Raw genomic sequence first — 19,895 nt, 5'->3', positions numbered from 1 at the left:
CGTTTTGCAGTGAGGAGACACAGACCCAGAGCGGAATTGACTTGCCCAACATCACATGGTTTAGCCACAGGCAGAGCTGGGAATCAAACCGTGTCTTTCAAAAGCTCATACCAACTTTTAAAAACAATGTTTAGTTTTGACTTTAAATGACACATTTGAATGGAATGAAATAAAACCAAAAAATAAACATTTAAAATTGAGCTGTGTTGGTGGATTCTTTCCTCAGGCAAAGCCTACCGAAACGTTTTCAGTATTTTTTTTTTTTTTTTTTGGCTTCGACAATAGACAAAATATGGAATGTGTCATAGATGCGCGTGTCACTCTTGCACAGGGGCCGTGATGATGTTCCCTGTATAGTTCCAATGTTAGTATATGTGTGGCTGAAGCGAACACAGTATGGGTTTTTTAAAAAAGGCTTACTGAGATATAAGTCACACACCATACAGCTTACTCATTCCAAGGGTACAATTCAATGGCTTTTGGTATATACACAGAGTTGTACAAACACTATCATAGTGGATTTTAGAATTTTAGAATTTCATCACTCCAAAAATAAACTTTGTACCCCTTAGCCCAGTCTTCCCTCCCCCTGGTCCCTGGCAACCACTAACCTGCTTTCTGTCTCTACAGAGTTGCCTGCTCTGGACATTTCACGTAAATGGGGTCACACACCACGTGGTCCTTTGTGACTGGCATCCTTCACATAGCATAAGGATTTCAAGTTCATGTGTAGCTTGTATCCGTACTTCATTCCTTTTCATGGCTGAATAATATTCTACTGTATGGGTATATCCCATCTTACCTATTCGTTCATTGGTTAGTGGGCATTTTGTGTGTTTCCACTTTTCTGGCTGTTATGAATAATGTTGCTATGAACATTCATGCCCAAGTTTTTGTATGGACATATGTTTTCATTTCTCTTGGGTACATACCTAGGAGTGAAATTGTTGGATCATACGATAAATCTATGTTTAATCATCTGAGGAACGTCCAGATGGTTTGCCAAAGTGGCTTCACCATTGTATGTTCTCACCAGCAGTGTCTCAGGGTTCCAATTTCTCCACATCCTCACAAACATTTGTTACTATCTGACTTTTTTGGGGTTTTGTTTGTTTGATTGGATTTTTTTGGCTGTGCCGTGCTGCTGGCAGGATCTCAGTTCCTCAACCAGGGACTGAATCCAGGCCATGGCAGTGAAAGTGCAGAATCCTAACCACTAGGCCACCAGGGAATTCCCTGCTATCTGACTTTTAATGACAGCCCTCCCAGTGGCTGTGAAGTGGTATCTTGTGTGGCTTTCATTTGCATTTCCCTGATGGCTAATGATGTTGAGCATCTTTTCATGTGCTTAATGGCCATTTGCATATCTTCATTGGAGAAATATCTTATCAGGTGCTTTGCCCAGTTGTTTTTTTTTTTTTTTTTTGCGGTACGCGGGCCTCTCACTTTTGTGGCCTCCCCCATTGCAGACCACAGGCTCTGGACGCACAGGCTCAGCGGCCATGGCTCACAGGCCCAGCCACTCCGCGGCATGTGGGATCTTCCCAGATCAGGGCACAAACCCGTGTCGCCTAGCATTGGCAGGCGGACTCTCAACCACTGCGCCACCAGGGAAGCCCTTGCCCAGTTTTTAACTGGACTATTCATCTTTTTATTATTGTCTCAGAGTGGGTTTTAGTAAGGGAATACGGGGCTGGCTGAATTAGCTCACTGTCTGAACTACCTGGATATAGTGTATTGGCAAGCACTGTCTCTCATCTTAGAAAATCAGATTTTTCACATACAGTCTCAAGTAGATCCCAGGTCAAATAAGGAAAATTGGAGTAGGATACGCCAAGCCTTGGTAACACTGAGGAAGAACGCTTTCTGCCTGTGTGATCTTGGGTAAATTACTTAACTTTTTTGAGCCTCAGGTTTGGGTCCATTTCATAGGCTGAGACTCGTCCTCTCAATCTGTGCGTGTCAGATGATTAGGAAAGCAGCACCTCTCACTCAGCACTAGCCCTGCGGCAGGCAAGGCAGTCAGTGCCGCTTCAGGATGGATGAATGCCGTTTCCCTTCTCTTCCTGCTTCTCAAAGCTCAGCTCCAGTTCTCAGGGCTCAGAGGCTGAGATCACTTGAAGGAAAGTCACAGTTATTTCATCAGATTAACCACAATAACCACAGCTCACAGTGGTTGGAGGAGAGGATGACATATCCAGATCTGATTTGGCCATGAGAGGCACTAGAGCCCTAAGGATGTTTCAGCAGCATCTTCTGAGAGAGGAGACCTGGTGGGCAGAGCTTCTTGTACCAGGGTCTTTTCTTTCCACTAGGGATAGCCTGCAGGGGATTCTGGCCGCCCTGGGGAAATGCTGGCCCCCACCCCCTCCACCTATAGCCTGTTGGAAGGAAGGGCAGAAGAGGAGGCCACAGGGATGTGCACAACGTGTGGACACATGTCATCCTGTGCACTAGCACACACAACTCAGTCAATGCCTTGGAATCGGACTCAATAAGATTACCCCTTTGTGAGGAGCATTCAGGGAAGCAAGAGATGTGCAGGCATTTCCTCTGTTCCCTACAGACTGTTTCTCTCATCACCCCAGCCTGGATTTAACTCAGCATTCCTTCCTCCCTTCCTTCCTTCCTTCCTTCCTTCCTTCCTTCCTTCCTTCCTTCCTTCCTTCCTTCCTTCCTTCCTTCCTTCCTTCCTCTCTCTCTCTCTCTCTCTCTCTCTCTCTCTCTCTCTCTTTCTCTCTTTCTCTCTTTCTCTCTTTCTCTCTTTCTCTCTTTCTTTCTTTCACATTTGTGGAGCATTTCCTCTGCGCCAAGCATTGTTCTAGCCACTGGGGATTCAAATATCAATCCAGCTCCAATGTGCTCATCACCAAGGAAGGGAGAAGTAGATGTTTGTGTATTGAGGTACCAGGTGAGCTTGGATTTAGAAACTGTGCCAGCATCTTCAATGTCTAGGCAGATAGAAAAAGTCACCTCAAGATGGGTTCGAATGATCAGGGAAGAGCCACGGGCATAATTCCTATAGATATGCAAGGGGAGGGACAGTGGTACTCACTTCCTGGGGGGAAGAAGGGACAGGAGGCTCGTCTGACCCCCACCCCCGGGCTGCCTCCCCCTCCAAGCACAGGTCTGTGGGGGATGCAGCTGGGGCAGGGGCAGGCGTTGGGAAATGCACCAACTTGCCTTAGAAGCCTGGAAGCCTTGCAGAAAAAGAAGGACTGACATTACAGCCCTCTCTGGAGTTCAAGGACAGGGAAATTGAGGAGGAGAGTCTAACAGGGGGTCCCAACCAAGGCCTGTGAAAGGAAGGACACCAAGGGTGTCAGAGTGGGAGCCCACAATGAGGGGAGGAGACACAGTGCCTAGTCCTGCCCCAGGCCCTCGGCATTTGTGAGCAGGTTCAGGCTGTCCCTGAATTGATGGTGACTGTGATCCAACCTCCCCAGTGTGTCCTTGTGCTTTGGGGGAACAGTGGTAGAGCTTGTGAGTGTGAACTAGGACAGTATGACCTTGAAGTTCAAGTGTGGAACCCCACTCTTTTAAATTTAATTTTATTTATTTTTTATTCAGCATGTTCTTATAAGCTATACATTTTATATATATTAGTGTATATATGTCAACTCCAATCTCCCAATTCATCCCTCTCCGGGTATATGCCTAGTAGTGGGATTGCTGGGTCATATGGTAGTTCTATTTTTAGTTTTATAAGGAACCTCCATACTGTTCTCCATAGTGGCTGAATCAATTTATATTCCCACCATGGAACCCCACTCTTGCTTGGACAGATCTGGGCTAGCAAGACTCTTAGCTGGAAACAGGCAAGTGTGCCTTGCAAGTGTGCACTGGGTCAGTGTCCAACAGGGACAGCAAGTGTCAGTCCAGAAGACATTGTGCCAGTGGACCAGTCGGACTCTGCATTCTCTCCTTTCCTTTCCTCTTCTCCTTGTCCTCTTATTCCTCCTCCACAATCACCTCTTTCTCTTCCCCCCTCTCTCTCTCCCTGGTATTAGAAGTAGAATATCCCTTTGGATCAAGTAAACCCTTAAGTCCTTGGGCAGTTTAAGCCGGGGGAAGGGGAGAATGGGGGTGAGCCTCAAAAAGAGATGTTGGAATTCCAGTAGGATCAGGTGGATGCTTAAATGGGTCATTAGAAAGGCAAAAACTAAATATAACTGTTGTTCTTGTCATCTGTGAAATGATTTTGCCAGAAATCCAGGCCTATGATTGAGTAACTTGGCCACTCTATTAGTCAGGAAATGTTAATTTCTTTAACAAAAAAATCCTCTAGTCAGTGGGGTTTAAAATATATATACATGTAATATATGGCAATAGTGGTACAAAGAACTGGAAGTGGTTAATGGAACCATAATGTTGCAAGTTTCCCACATTTTATGTGAAACCACTAAAAATGTGGTTTTTAAAACCCAATAGGGGAATTAAAATGGAATACTAAAAAATAATTGATTAACCCAAAAGACAGTAGGAAAGGAGGAATAGAAGATCAAAAAAGAGATGGGACAAGTAGAAAACAAATAATAAAATGGTAGCCTTAAACCCAACATATCAATATTTGTATTAAATGTAAGTGGACAAAGCTGACCAGTTAAAAGGCAGAGATTGTCAGATTGATGGAAAAGCAATATAGGTATTCCCACTTTTGGAAAGTTCACTTTACCTCACTTTGCTTTTATGAAAGCCCTGTATTAGTACATGTTTCTGCTAACTGAAAGAAAGCTGAAGAGGATTTTCACTTTTATGAAAAAAGGCAAAAAGTGATAATAGTGTTCAGCATTTGCTCTGCAGTGAGAAGTTATAGAGGCAGCACGCACCCTGAGCAGTGAGAGGGGCACTGCCAAGCTCCTTCCCTGGAAGCTACACTCAGCACCTCAGCATCAAGCTGCCACAGCTTTGAACTGTGTCCGTGAGCATCTGTGTTTTATCTCAATTTATCTTGTGCATCCGTTAACAAGATGTGTCCTGAGGTAATTGCTTCTTTGCTTTATGCCATTTCAGCTTACAAAGGGTTTCATAGAAATGCCCTACTTTTGGATAGCAGAGAAAACCTGAATTTCTCTTTATGCTGTTTATGAGAGACACTTTTTAAATGGTTTATTACAGGATATTAAATATAGTTCCCTATGCCATACAGTCGAGCCTTGTTGTTTATCCATTCTATATATAATAGTTTGCATCTGCTAATCCCCATCCCAGTCTATCCCTCCCTGACCCCTCTCCCCCTTGGCTACCACAAGTCTGTTCTCTATATCTGTGAGTCTGCTTCTGTTTCATAGATAAGTTCAGCTGTGTCATATTTTAGATTCCACATATAAGCGATATCATATGGTATTTGTCTTTCTCTTTTTGACTTACTTCACTTAGTATGATAATCTCTAGGTCCATCCATGTTGCTGCAAATGGCGTTATTTCATTCTTCTTTATGGTTGAGTAGTATTCCATTGTATATATAGACCATATCTTCATTATCTGTTCATCTGTTGATGAACATTTAGGTTGTTTCCATGTCTTGGGTATTGTAAAGAGTGCTGCTATGAACATAAGGGTGCATGTATCTTTTCTCACACTTTTAATTTAAAGAAACAGGCTGAAAGTAGAAGAATGGAAAACAATACCTTATGAAAACAGTAGTAAGTATAAGAAAGCTGAAGTGCCTATAATAATATTAGCCAAAATAGATGTCAAGGCAAGGAGTATTACAAGGGCTTCCCTGGTGGTGCAGTGGTTGAGAGTCCGCCTGCCAATGCAGGGGACACGGGTTCGTGCCCCTGTCTGGAAAGATCCCACATGCCGCGGAGCGGCTGGGCCCGTGAGCCATGGCCGCTGAGCCTGCGCGTCCGGAGCCTGTGCTCCGCAACGGCAGAGGCCACAACACTGAGAGGCCCGCGTACCACAAAAAAAAAAAAAAAAAAAAAGATAACAAGGATCATTTCATAATGATTAAAGGACCAATTCATCAGGAAAACGTACCCATTCTGTATGTGTATGTGCCTAACGACAAAGCATCCAAATGTATGGAACACAAACCAGTAAAATTGAAGGGAGAACTAGGCAAATCCACAGCGACAGTTGAAGATTTTTAACACTCTTTTCTCAGTAACTGATAGAACAACTAGACAAAAATATCAGTAATGATACAGAAGATTTGAACGCTATTAATTGCCTTGACCTAACTGATATGTAAAGACACCACATTCAACAAGAGCAGAATACACATTCTTTTCAAATGTATCTGGAAAATTTCAATAAAAATCAAAAGACTAGAACAAAATAAAAACTCAGCAGTGCAGGTTGCTGGGCTGATATTCAAACAGCTCACTGGGTCATGACCTCCAAGCAAATGTGGGAGAGATGTGTAATTGGAAAGTTTGCAAGTCATGAGTTGATTCAGGCAGCATTTTGCCTAAGAGATGAGTGGACATAGAAACTGGATTTGAAATAAATCTCTCATATTGTCCAGTCTGCCTGTTTCAGTCCCTGAGAATATTTGATAATTTACTTATCATTGATTTAGGAACAAAGGGAGCTTAAACTGGCCTGAACCTCAAATTTCCAGCTCTAGACTTTTCAGGTTTTTTTTTTCCCCAGCGCCTGCGAAGAATACTAATTATTCATAAGGAATCAGTCCCGTTGACACACAATATTAAATAATATATGTTCTACTGAAGGGGCACATTGGGTTATAAAATGTGACATTCCAGATATCTCCATATGCAGACCTGATGTCTTGTAACTTCTAGTCATGGTAAGCCTGCGAAGGTTAGGGATGGTTGATAACTGCCTCTTTCTTCCAGAGTGGAACTTTTCTGCCCCAAATCCCACCCATTTCCTTATCTTTCTGTGCCTTTAATATCATCATCATTGTGACTTCGAAAAGTGCTTTGGTTGTTTTAGTAATAAAACAGCTCAGTGTGATTGAGGCCATGGAAACTAATTGTTAAGGTTACTGGAAATTCATAGGACCAGCTCCTTGGAGTAACTGTAAAGAACAATTTTATTCTGACATTTGAGCATCATATTCTGTCTTCTTTTTCTCCAAGTTTCTCCTTCTCCATCTATGCCCTTCCTACCCCCACCAGATGCAAACTCCTCAGTCACTGTGATAATGTAGGAAAGTGATAGCAGGGAAAAGTAGAAGTTCAAAGATAATCTCCCACCTGGGGGTCAATCTGTCTAGTACTGGGGAGTTTTAAAAGGTGGGAAACAAAAGGAGAGTCTGAGTGTCTAATATTTTTTTTTTTGCAAAAAGCTTTGGAATTTGCCTGTGGTGGGTGCAGGATAACCTCAGAATGTCAGCTCAGCTGTTCAGCCTTGGATCTCTTCTCTTAAAGATGCTTTCCCTGTAAAGTGACTCCACAGATGCCTTGTGTTTGATTCTTTATCATCCATGGCACTGGTGTCTGAGAGGTACTTGTCTCTTCCATGACCTTTCTGAGTCTTATTCAAAGTCATTTGCAGTAGCTATAATATGATCTATGGACTATTTCCAAATGTGCATAATTGATACCATGGTGGCCAAAGAATGACCAGGTTACCTCAATTATTCCTTTTCCACACACACTCTTCAGGATCGTGTAGACTCTACCATTATTGCCATGTTAACCCAGACTTCAAGTATAGCTCCCTTTTGGAGGCTCCAGTAGTAGGTAGGAAACTCACATGTTATCACAATAATCGCCCAAACCTACTGTCTACCTAGGCAAATTTCTTATTTATTAGAATATATCAAATGAACACAGAGCAAATTTTCATTATGTAAATGAAGTATGTGGCAAATTAGACTATTAAATGAAATAAACTTCTCTCATTATGTTTTAAAAAATAGTTCTCTTTTTTTGAGTTCAGGGCCAGCTTCTTAAGCTCAGAGTGTTAAGGTGGCATTATCCTCATTTTACGGATGAGCAAACGGAAAGGCAGGGAGTTTAAGTGATTTGCCAAAATTCACCTAGTAAGTTATCAAGTTATCCAGACTCCTTGCTTTTTCCACCACACCATGCTGTCTCAAAGGGTTAAAGTGGGAGTTTGTAAGTTTTTTGATTACACAAGTCAATGGACATGGTCCTTGATGAATTATGAGTCATGAACTCTCTCATCTGGCAATTCAAGCCATGAAACGTTCCAAGATAAGATATGAGTTGGTAGGGCCCTCACTGTGCAGTATTTGCGCATTTGATCTTCACTGATGTGCCCAGCACTGTTAACCCCTTTGTGACAAATACAATGAACCTTATTCAGTCTATGAACTCATGCTGTCCTGAACATCATTTTGATTGTTATCTGTAGTTGGGGTTTCTTAAGCAGAACAGTGCACATCCCTGAAGATGTGTGTGATCTGACTCAGCTGCTCAGTCGACCAAGAGAATCATCCAAAGCTGCAGAGTTGTGCCTCTAAAAATGAACGGTGGTCCTTCCACTTCTTTTGCCACCTGCTTCAAAGCTTCACTGCCTTGATTCCATTTTAGCATTTAATCTTCCATCTTTCCGCATAAAGAAAACGCGAGCCAACAGTGTGATTTCCCCTGACTTCCTGCCCACTTCATCTCTACCCAAGACACATCTGCATCTCCACTCATCCTTGCTTCTTTCTCTCTAGTCAAAGTGAAAGAGGTATCCCTCCTCCTGGATGCCTCAGTAGGGTCCAGACAGGAAGTGGAATTCATTCAGATGGTTTAAAGGAGGAGACTTTTAAGGAAGGGTCTAATTATAGAGGGCATTTGTGGACAGGGTTTAAAGGAACAAACAAAAGATGTTGAAACACCCAGAGCTAGCAAAAGTGAAAGTCATCACTGCCCTAGGGTTGAAGACACCATGGGAAGAAATTTTGTTACTAGAGTCTCTGAGATCTGGAGTTCTTTGAGGGGTCATGGTCATGGGGGGACGGGGTGCTGCCAGAGGGATGGGGCAGAGGCAGGTCTTGGCTGACATTGGCAGAACCCAACTGAAAGGTAGCTGTATTAGTCAGAGGAACAGAACAGTTATTTATCTACTATAGGAATTGGTTTGCACGGCCATGGAGGCTGAGAAGTCCTGAGATCTGTAGGAGGCAACCTGGAGACCCAGGAAAGCTGATGGTGAAAGTTTTAGTCTGAGTGTAGGAGAGGACTCTGCTGTCCCAGCTCAAGCAGTCAGGCTGGAGAAGTTCCCTCTTATTCAGCCTTCTGGTTCTATTCAGGCCTTCAACTTGGATGAGGCCCACCATATTGGGGAGGGCAATCTGCTTTACTCAGTCGATTCATTCAAATGTTAATTTCATCCAAAACTGCCTTCACATACACACCCAGAATAATGTTTGACCAAAGATCTGGGCACCTCCTGGTCCAATCTAGTTGGTAAAATTAAATCATCACAGTGGCCATCTTGGGAGACAATATGCTGCTCTCTGTAGGAATTAGTCTCTGGGAGCCCTGAGCAGAGCAGGGAAAGACAGAGGCTGGATCCCAGTGGAGAAGAACCAGCATAACTGTTTTACTAAATGGATTGAACTCTGTAGACTGGTTTCTGTTCTCCTCCTCACTATTTTCAGTTATGCTCCAACTGATCTTGGGCAAAGCCTATTCTTTTTTAGCCACTTTGGGGTCCAATTAGCCTCATTTTCAGGTATTAAAACTCCAGTCCAATCTTAAACAAGACATTGATTTCTCAGGCTATTCAAATATTCTTCCTTCCCCTCCTGACTCAACTTCATCAGCCATCAGGGGGAAGTGGGCTCATGCCTGCCCTCTCTCTCCTGTTCCGTGTCACACCCTCTGCCTCATGGCTGGCTTTCCCAGGGTGGATCCCAGAGGGAAGACGTGTGGGACTCTGGTCAAAGGTCTTTTGACTTAGCTGAGCTTTTGTTCCTACTTCTCCCTTGGCTGTTGAATGCCCTCTGTGAGTCACATAGCTTGTATGAGGCATGTATTAGCTTCCTCTGAGACACCCCATGGTGGCCCTGGATCTACCATCTCCTGATGCAGACAATTCACCCTCTGAACTTCTTCTGACTCTCCCCAGCTCCTGTCCCCGCAGTGGTACACTCCACAGCCTCTTCTGTTGGGGTTTCCTTTCTGCAGCCAGAAGTTGATCAGAGCAGGGTCCCTTCAGCACTTCTCTGACCCAGCTCCTCCCTCCAGCCTACACCTGGCCTGGGGGAACCCATGTACCCCTGTTTCCCAAATGGTGGTGGAGAATGGGCCCCTCTGCTGCCCCCTTTCAACTGTTCCTTGGTGGGCTGCTGTAGCCAGGCTTGCAGGAGACTTCAGTCTCTTTACCCCCAAATACCAGGGCATACAAGTCAAACTCTCCCTTCTACTTTCTCAAATTAAAAAAAAAAAAAAAAATTCTCTCTCACCATAAGGAAATCCTCTTTGAATCTCAGCCCAATCTCACACAGGCTGTTGAGGGTGGTATCAGCTGACTGGCAAGTACTCTCCAGATCAGCAGTCCCCAGCCTTTTTGGCACCAAGTACCGGTTTCATGGAAGACAGTTTTTCCCTGGATCAGGGTAGGGGCGATTGGTTCAGGCGGTAATGCGAGCGATGGCGAGCGGCAGACGAAGCTTCACTCACTGGCCCGCCGTCACCTCCTGCTGTGCAGCATGGCTCCTAACAGGCCGTGGATGGTACCGGTCCATGGCCTGGGGGGTGGGGAACCCCTGCTTTAGAAGGTAGAGGCAGGGCTGGGGCTAGGGTGAGGTGAGTGAGGCACTGTGTGGGTATAAAATTTAAGACAGCACCAAAAACTTGGTGATCCAGGTAAGTGATATATTTTTATTTATTTATATATTTAAATTGAAGTATAGTTGATTTACACCGTTGTGTTAATTTCTGCTGTACAGCAAAGTGATTCAGTTATACAAACACATATATATATATATATATATACTTCTTTTTTAAATTTTCTTTTCCATTATGCTTTATCATAAGGTATTGAATGTAGTTCCCTATGCTATACAGGAGGACCTGTTGTTTATCCATTCTGTATATAATAGCTTCAGGTAGGTAATACTTTAATGCAGTTACAAAAAAATCAAAATTAATGCAAAAAATTCCATGATGAACAAAATAACAAAAATTTAAAAACAGGATCAGAATGGCTGATTTTCCCATTTGCCTCAGGCTCCGAGGTGTCTCATCAGGGCACCATAACTGATCCTGTCTTTACTTAAAACTTTGATATTTTGGGTCTTAATTTTGAATTTTTAAATACTACCCTATTTTGATTACTTACTTACCTTGATTACTGAGTTTTTGGCACCCCCTTCAGTTTTGCCCAGAGCCAATGCCTTGCTTGCTCCATCCTAGCCTCTGTTCTCTGTCCAGGGCACCTAGCACACTGCCCCGGGCTTTGAGGTTTGGTCAAATTCCTGAGAAAATGCTTACATTTCCCTTGCATGGCCTGGTCCATGTAGCCATCCCTGCTTTAGAGCTGGGCTGCCATTCGTCTTTCCAGACTCCTCTTCCAGCCTCCCCTGCCCCCGGGCCTGGTCATGCCACGGTCCTCCTAGTGCATGGGCACACCCTGCGCTCCCCTGCCTCTGTGTCTGTGCTCGTCCTTACCTGCTGCCTGGAATGCTGTTTGGAACTCCCCTGGCTTCGAGACTTCTCCTTGGCCTTTGGGAACAGTTCAGTCACCTCCTCTATGAGGCCTTCTGTGGCCTCCCCAGAAAGAGAGACCCTCGCCCTGTTCGTACTCCCTGAGTCACCCACATACCTCTGTTCCAGCAATGCTGACATGGGCGAGGGAGTGTTGATAGTTTACCACAAACTGAGGGCCTTACAACAACCCAAATTTATTCTCTCTTACGGTCTGGAGGTCAGAAATCTAAGATCGAGGTGCCAGCAAGGCTACGTTCCTTCTGGAGGCTTCAGAGGAGAATCCATTTCATTGCCTTTTTCAGCTTCTAGAAGCCACCTGCATTACTAGGCTCACAGACCCTTCCCTGCATCCCTCTAACCTCTGCTGCTGTCATCACATTTCCTGCTACTGACTCAGACCCTCCTGCCTCCTCTTGTCACCTTTGGAATGACACTGGGCTCATCCTGATAATCCAGGATCATTTCCCATCTCAGGGTGCTAGGCTTAGTCCCCTCTGCAAAGTTGCCTTTGTCATGTAAGATCACGTGGTCACAGGTTCAGGGGATTAGCAGGTGAGCGTCTTCGGGGGGCCCTGTTTTGCCTCCCTGAACTATCCATCCTGCCATGCTGGCCACGTCAGAATTGCAGTCATGGTTTCACCCTCCCTGCTTAGCACAAGGCTGAACGTGAAGTTGGTCCTTCACGTGGTCCTGCTGCATTGAAGGGAATTCACAAAGCTGGAGCCTTCCTTCCTGGAAGCTTTGCTATTAGCGCCCGGGGGGCAGCCCTGGGAGTTCTCTGCAGGCCACAGCCCAGTCCCTCTGAACTTGAGTAGACGCCATCATAGAATCCTTCCCAGTTGGGGTGGCGGGGAGGGAAGCATCCCAGATTGACCATCTTCCTCCATTTTACCTCGGTTTCTTTTCCTGGGTCTAATCACTTTCATTAAAATCCACGGCACGTTTCCAGTGTGTTAAATATATATTTGGTTTTATGCTGTGTGTGTCTTCAAAACCTGGGAAAAAAACCCACGTTGAACCAGTAATATGGTTTTACTTTCCCACGGTTTGTAGGAAATAGAGTTCCCAGCAGTTAAGGGTGATTTATCCAGCCTCAGAGAACAGACCTGTTCCAGAAATATCCCCATTCTGCTTAGTCCTCCCCCCGCTCTCCGCATTGCCTCAGCATCTATTTACAATGCAGGGGGTGGTTTTGTCTGCCAATTTCTGAGCAGGCTGGGAGGCAGGAGCCTGAGCAGAGCGTGGCCTGCCCCTTAGTCCAGGCAAGTCCTTTTGGGTCTTATATTCTGGATTTTGGATCCAGTCTTTCTGGGTAAGTGTGGAAGAAATGCCGAAATGGAAGCCACATTTAGCGATGGAGGGGCGATGAATGTTCGTGGAAGTGTTTGCATGCAGTGCCAAATGAATGTGTTTTAGAAGATTTATGGATCAGCTAAATATTTTGACAGAGAAGCAAAAATAACTGTGGCGACCCTTCCATCTGGCTCCCCCTGTTTACTGCATGAATATTTACACTGCTGCTTTGGGAGTTTCAGCAATTCGAGAATGAACGTACAGAAACAGATTCTGTCTCCTGGCCAGAGTAGGAGACAACTTTTTATCCTGTGAGTTGAGGATAAGGAGAATAAAATACAAGCACAGGCCACCCTGAGGGGTTTTGTCTCCTCTCCCTTTCTTTTCATGTACAGGACTAATGTCACACCCTCAACCCTCCCCCCAAAATTCTTGATGCATGTGTTGCTGTTATTATCACTAGTTGCAGATGTGGTTGTACTTGTAGGGGTGTGAGTAGCTGTAATTGAAAAGCCTTGAATAGGTGTTAGAAAATAGTACCAGGAGAGAAGATGTTGCTTGTGCTTAAGGAATTTCAGGTCTATGGATCAGAGAGGAAACATATGGAACTTTTTTTGGAATGTCAATGCAACTCACATAGGGGAGGGTGGGCGGTCAGGGAAGGCTTCCTTCCAAGGTGGAATTTTGAGGCAGGGCTGGGGTGTCCAAGATTTGAGGATCCGGCTTGGAGGTCCTGGCACACTGACTGCCCTGACACGCTGGGCTGCCCTCACCTGGGTGCCTGTACCTGGCCTCCCTCCATCTGCAAGGCTGCCACCTGGCTACCCGGCCAGCTCTCACTTCCTGATCTCACCTCAAGAATTTTTCCTTTTTGATACTAAACCTCATTTGGTGGCAAATCCTTCCTGAGCTGCCATGGGGACTTTAAAGCTGTTGATCGTCTTTATTTTACTTTATTACTTTATTTTACTTTATTTACTTTATTACTTTATTTTACTTTATTTACTTTATTTTACTCCTCCTGAGTTTTGCTGCAAAAATCGGTGTGGTTGACTGCAGGTGACATCCCAGACCCCTGATGGAGATAGTAGGAAATATGCAACCTATAGACTGTTTATTTTCCTAATATCCAACAAATTCAGAATTGCAAACCTATCTGACTCAAGCATGTTGATTAAGGGTTTGTGGACCTGGGTCTTCCTTACAGTGACTGCTCCGAGTATTCCTGTACTTTGTTGGAAAATCTGTCTCCCCAGGAGTCCATGGGCTTAAGAAAGGAGCCTAGTTTCTTCTTTATATACCAGGACCCCCAGATGGGTCATGCCCATAAGCATGATAAATATTGGTTGACAGATTATTAATTGGAGATATTCACTGAGGGTGTCCTTCTTTTACAGTACCACCAGGGAGGATGACAGGGCAGAGCTGTACGGGGTGACTTTGGCCATGAGATGTTGCACGGCTGGACCAGGCAGATGTAGCACGCTCTGCCTGGGGGGCGGGGGTCACAGCCTGAGATGGGCAGGAAGATTGGGGTTTGGACCCTGCAGACCCACCCCTACCCTGACCCTAGATTCAGGATAAAGTGGGGGCAGGAGATCCTGAATTTACTGATACCAGCTCTCTGCTCCACGATGGAATGAGTAAGTTCATTTATAGAAAAACAGAGAAAACCTCCTTCTTGCACATCTACGTCTGTGGAGTAGAAGCCACACTGACTGAACAAATGAATAAAATGATAAAGGAGGACTTCATCATCTATTTTAAATCCCCAATGAGTTTTGTTCTCCTACATGTCAGGCATTGGTTTATATTTGTCATTGTATGTGACATCCAAGGGACCTCCACAGCTGGTCCTGACTTATTTAGAGCTAGGTATGCGATAGTGGGGCAGAGCGTCCAGGAAATGAGATGGAACTAGTGCCAGCTCTGACGTTGGAGTCTATTTCTGCATGTGGGAGGCAAACAGCTTCAAAAATCTTGGTTGAACAAACAAACTCACAGAAAAAGAGATCAGCTCTGTGGTTACCAGAGATGGGGGGTAGAGGGAGGGGGAATTAGATGAAGGTGATCAAAAGGTACAAACTTCCAGTTATAGGATAAATAAGTACAAGGGATGTAATGTACAGCATGGTAAATATAATTAACACTCATGTATGTTACATAAAAGTTGTTAAGAGAGTAAATCCTAAGAGTTCTCATCACAAGGGAAAATACTTTTTTCTTTAATTTTGTTCCTATATGAGATGATGGATGATCACTACACCTATTGTAGCAATCATTTCATGATGTATGTAAGTCAACACCTTGAATGTATACAGTGCTGTATATATGTCAATTATATCTCAAATGAAACTGGAAGGAAAAAACCCTTGGTTTAAATAGATATTGATTTAATATATCTCTAGAAATCTTGAAGGGGAACCCCAGATAGCTAAAAAAGAACACATGCAAAAAGAAAAAGGAAAAAGGAAAAAAAAATCATCTCTCATCCGACATTGTGGTTGGGGGACTGCAGGATAACCGGTAACCCACTAGGCGGCACTGCTGATCCACACTTGAAGCACCCCAGCGCCTGTCTCTATGGTAACAAGTTTACAAATTTATGGGGAGAATTGGCCTTGCCCTCTGGGTGTGTGCGTGTGTGTAAGAACCAGTTTTGAGTGTTCAGAAAAGTCAGCTCTGTGCAGCAGCGACTGTTGATATGTAGCTGTCAAAGAGATACAGAATCACTCTGTGCAAGGCAATAAGGAACGTGCAGAAAAATCGCTCCTTCTAATACACTTACAGCCTACTTACTACCTTCCCTGACTCTGATGCTCTTTAATGCACGCGGCTAGGGAGCAGGGATCGAGGCATGCTGGGAGCCTGGGGGTGGGCTGCAGGCTGGATTTACTTTTGTGCAAGACAGCACTGCAGGAGCTCAGCCTGGGGAGAGCTGGGGTTGCTTGAACTGTGGGTGTTCCAGGGTGTTCTATCACATAAAATATCACATAAGCCCAGACATCCAGTTCTACGTGTTATTTTATGTCTAGGCTTTTATGATTGCTCTCTGTCGAATGTGGGTATCCCACACTCTCTGTATAAAATGTGTTTCCAGAATGCGGCTCTGCTAGCCCTCGAGACCCCTCCTGCGTGATCAAAATCCCAGCTCCCTGATCTTTCTCTCCCTGGTACTGTACTTTATCACCGCAGAGTGCCAGGCGCTCCCTATTCACTATGTGCTGTCAGGACTTCTTGGATTGTGGACCAAGATGGGGGGCGGCTCTTACACCTGCAGGGATGCAGAGATACTTTACATGCTGACAATGAGTAAACGCTGCTCTGGAGGAAAACCACCCACCCCAAATACAGTTTCTTAGCAGCGAGGAAGTTTTTTGGAGGTGCCTCCTGTGTGGGCCCTAACTGGTGCCCCACAGGTGACCTGCAGAGGGCTTGCTTGCCTCAGTGTAGAATTTGTGTTGGTTTTCAGCCATAACAGCCTATTCAGTGGAGTCAAATTATTCTTTAATTTTAGTTTTCATGGAGAGAAGGAAAAGAGAAAAGAATGACAATACAGGACCTGAGCAATATTTTTGCAGACCTTTGCAAGAATATGCTCATCATTGGAGTTTGGTCTGGAGAGCTGTTCTAGATAGTTCCTAGAATATTTTTAAAATTGCAAATATTTTGAAGTAATTTCAGAGTTAGAGAAAAGTTATAACAGTACAAAGAAATGCCATGTATCCTTCATCCATAGCTCCCCAAATTCGCCTACCGTCATGAAATAGATATCTAATGTATTTTTTAATACTTTTAAGGGTACGTTACAAACATGATGTCTTTTTACCTCAGAGTTTCCTTAAAAACAAGGACATGGGCTTCCCTGGTGGCGCAGTGGTTGAGAGTCCGCCTGCCGATGCAGGGGACACGGGTTCATGCCCGGTCTGGGAGGATCCCACATGCTGCGGAGCAGCTGGGCCCGTGAGCCATGGCCACTGAGCCTGCGCGTCCGGAGCCTGTGCTCCACAACGGGAGAGGCCACAACAGTGAAGGGCCCGCATACTGCAAAAAAAAAAAAAAAAAAAAAAAAGATTAAAGTTAAAAAAATTATTAAAGTTGCTTTTTACTTGAGAGTGGCGTTTGTTTTTTTCCTTCTCTTGCTATTGTGAGTCAGTGGCTTGCAGTTGAAAGTTGTCTACTTCGGGGAATCATGACCATTTCTTAAGTGGCTGGCAGATGGAAAATACATAAATCCACACAAACCTGGATTCAAATCTCAAACTAGCCAGTTCCTAGCTGGGCTACCTGGGGAAAATTTCTTCACTTGTCTGAGCAGCAATTTCCTTTATAAAATGTAGATAATAATCTGAGTCTTGGAAAGTCAGTATAAGGATAAGTGAGACAGATAATGTCCAATAAAGACTTATCCACCACAGATCCTGGTGGAGGAAGCTCTATATGCAATTTCCCCTATTCCCAGAGGAAATTCTTTTATATTAAAAATATTCAAGAATATTCAAAATACTTGAAGATGTGTTTTCATTTTCTTAGATTTAAACCACAAAGTAGGTTAAGTAAACTTTTAAAGACTGTTCGTTACCTCAACTTTTTCAACCATTGTAAACATCCAAAAGATCTCTAACTTTTTTTTTTTTTGGTATATGTTAATCCCTCCCTCCTTTCCCCTTTGGTAACCATAAGTTTGTTTTCTAAGTCTGTGAGTCTTTCCTGTTTTGTAAATAAGTTCATTTGTATCATTTTTTAGATTCCACATATAAGTGATATCATACGCTATTTGTCTTTGTCTGACTTACTTCACTTAGTATGATAATCTCTAGGTCTATCCACGTTGCTGCAAATGGCATTATTTGATTCCTTTTTATGGCTGAGTAATATTCCACTGTGTGTGTGTGTGTGTGTGTGTGTGTGTGTGTGTGTGTGTATACCATTTCTTTTTTATTCATTCATCTGTTGATGGACATTTAGGTTGCTTCCATGTCTTGGCTGTTGTAAACTGTGCTGCAATAAACATTGGGGGTGCATATATCTTTTCAAATTACAGTTTTCTCCAGATATATGCCCAGGAGTGGGATTGCTGGATTATATGGTAACTCTATTTTTAGTTTTTTAAGGAACCTCCATAGTGACACATTTTTTAAATTAAAGTTTTTATTTTGAGAAAATTGTAGATTCATGTACAGTTATAAGACATAATACAGAGAGAGCTCATGTATGCTTTACCCATGTTCCCCCATTGGGAACATCATGCAAAACGCTAGTACAACATTGTAGCCAGGATACTGGCATTGATGCAGTTGAGATGCAGAACATACCCATCACCACAAGCATCCATCCTGTCATGCTTCTATAGCTACACCTGCTTCCTTCCCTCCTCCATCCCCTCCTTCACCCTGGCCAGCCATGAATCTATTCTCCATTTCTATAACATTATTTCAAAAATCTTATATACATGGAACCACACAGTATGTGATTTTTTGGGATTGGCTTTTTGCACTCAGCATAATTCTCTGGAGCTTCGTATTGCACAGAGAAACAGTTGTTGCTTGTTTATTGCTGGGTAGTATAGCATGGTGTACCACGCTCTATAGCTTCCTTTGTAGAGCTTAATTGACTTGAGTTTCATTAAGTTGGTCACACATTAAGGCACACAGACTTCTTCAGGCCAGAAGGTAGTCAGACTGGTGTGTATTTCCACCAAAAGTACAATACTTGAGAAAAATAAATTTTGGAAAAACTTTTCAAAATTTGAAATCAGAAATTCTGAGATGTTTATTATTTTCCAATAGTGAGAGAATTAAAAATAAAAACAATTCTCAAGAAACAAGACTGTTGAAATATGAAAATTTCCCAACAATTGATGAGATATTGTTCTGGAGTGTCACCTCTAACAATATGTAACATTGGGACATCATGATTTTTCTCAAAATTGCTGATTCTGTAAAATTAAGAAAAACAAACCCAGGGAGAATTGTTTGGCAAGCTCCACGAATCTATCTTAGGTTTTGCATTTTTGGTGCTTATACCTTGCACTTCCTTCAGCTACAGGACCTAAGAAAGACACCATCAACCCCAAGTGTAAGTAGCTCTAAAGGAAGCTGTGATTGGCAGACGGATGAGTGGCCATGAAGGAGTTATGGCTCCGATTGCAGGCTTACATGATAATACATGATGTAAAAACTCCAGTTATGCCATTGCAGGACATTTAGCACCTAAGTGAATAAGTGAACTACTTGTAAGTACACATGTGACTCTTCCTTCCACATCCCTAGAAAGTTTGCATATTCAAGTTGACCCCAAACTTTTTTTTATTAACATATCCTCATTAGGAAAATGGGAGATCACTTTGCATTTGGCTGTCAGGGAAAGGCTTCTGACCTTCTCTGCTCTGGGATAAGAATTTAACTACTTCTCCTACGGCCATTCAACTTCCAACACAGCCAAGGCAGCGCTAACAGAAATAAATGTGGAAGCAGGGCAGCGGGTTGGGAGTTGATTTACATTAGAACTTCCCCGAACACCCTGAGTTTGCAATTTTTAGGATGCCCTGAGTTGATCTGCAGGAAGGTAATTTGACTCTAGTTTGCTACCCATTCAAACCTCAGGCATGTTTAAGCTATACTTTTTTTTTTTTTTCTCATCAGGATTCTAACAGTGTAATTTATTTTCTCCCTTAGTGTTCACTCCTGAATGCTGGTTCGGATGCTTCTTTCTCCAAAAGATGGAGCCACTTGACAGTGTGGATTTTGGCTTTGCCACTCATTAAATTAGTGACCCTGGGAACCAGACGGTCTTTCTGATCATCAAGTTTTCCCATTTGTAAGTAGGAAGGTGACTGTACCCTTCAATATCACTTCAGGTGAGTGAGTTGACGCATGTGTGGCAGGTGTGTCCTGGGCTTGAGCAGAGTCCCCAAGGGCCCATCACCTGTCCTTTGCCCGCAGACCTCTGGTCCCCACCCCGGGCTCTGTCTGGCCTTCCCTCCTGCTGAAGACTCACTGGCAGAAGGAG

At 43.7% G+C, this 19,895-nt stretch overlaps 1 non-coding gene across 1 annotated transcript; it reads right to left on the bottom strand.

Annotated features, from left to right (window-relative positions):
- Positions 1–286: 286 nt before the first annotated feature.
- LOC116750072 lies at positions 287–393 on the bottom strand. Its single transcript, XR_004348810.1, has one exon. It is a non-coding gene; the product is annotated as a U6 spliceosomal RNA (small nuclear RNA).
- Between the last annotated feature and the right edge of the window lie 19,502 nt (positions 394–19,895).

This window comes from Phocoena sinus, chromosome 2 (assembly GCF_008692025.1).
Source record: "Phocoena sinus isolate mPhoSin1 chromosome 2, mPhoSin1.pri, whole genome shotgun sequence".
Lineage (NCBI taxonomy): Eukaryota > Metazoa > Chordata > Mammalia > Artiodactyla > Phocoenidae > Phocoena > Phocoena sinus.
Note: the sequence above shows the minus strand (reverse complement) of the source record. Positions and strands in the feature narration are given on the sequence as shown.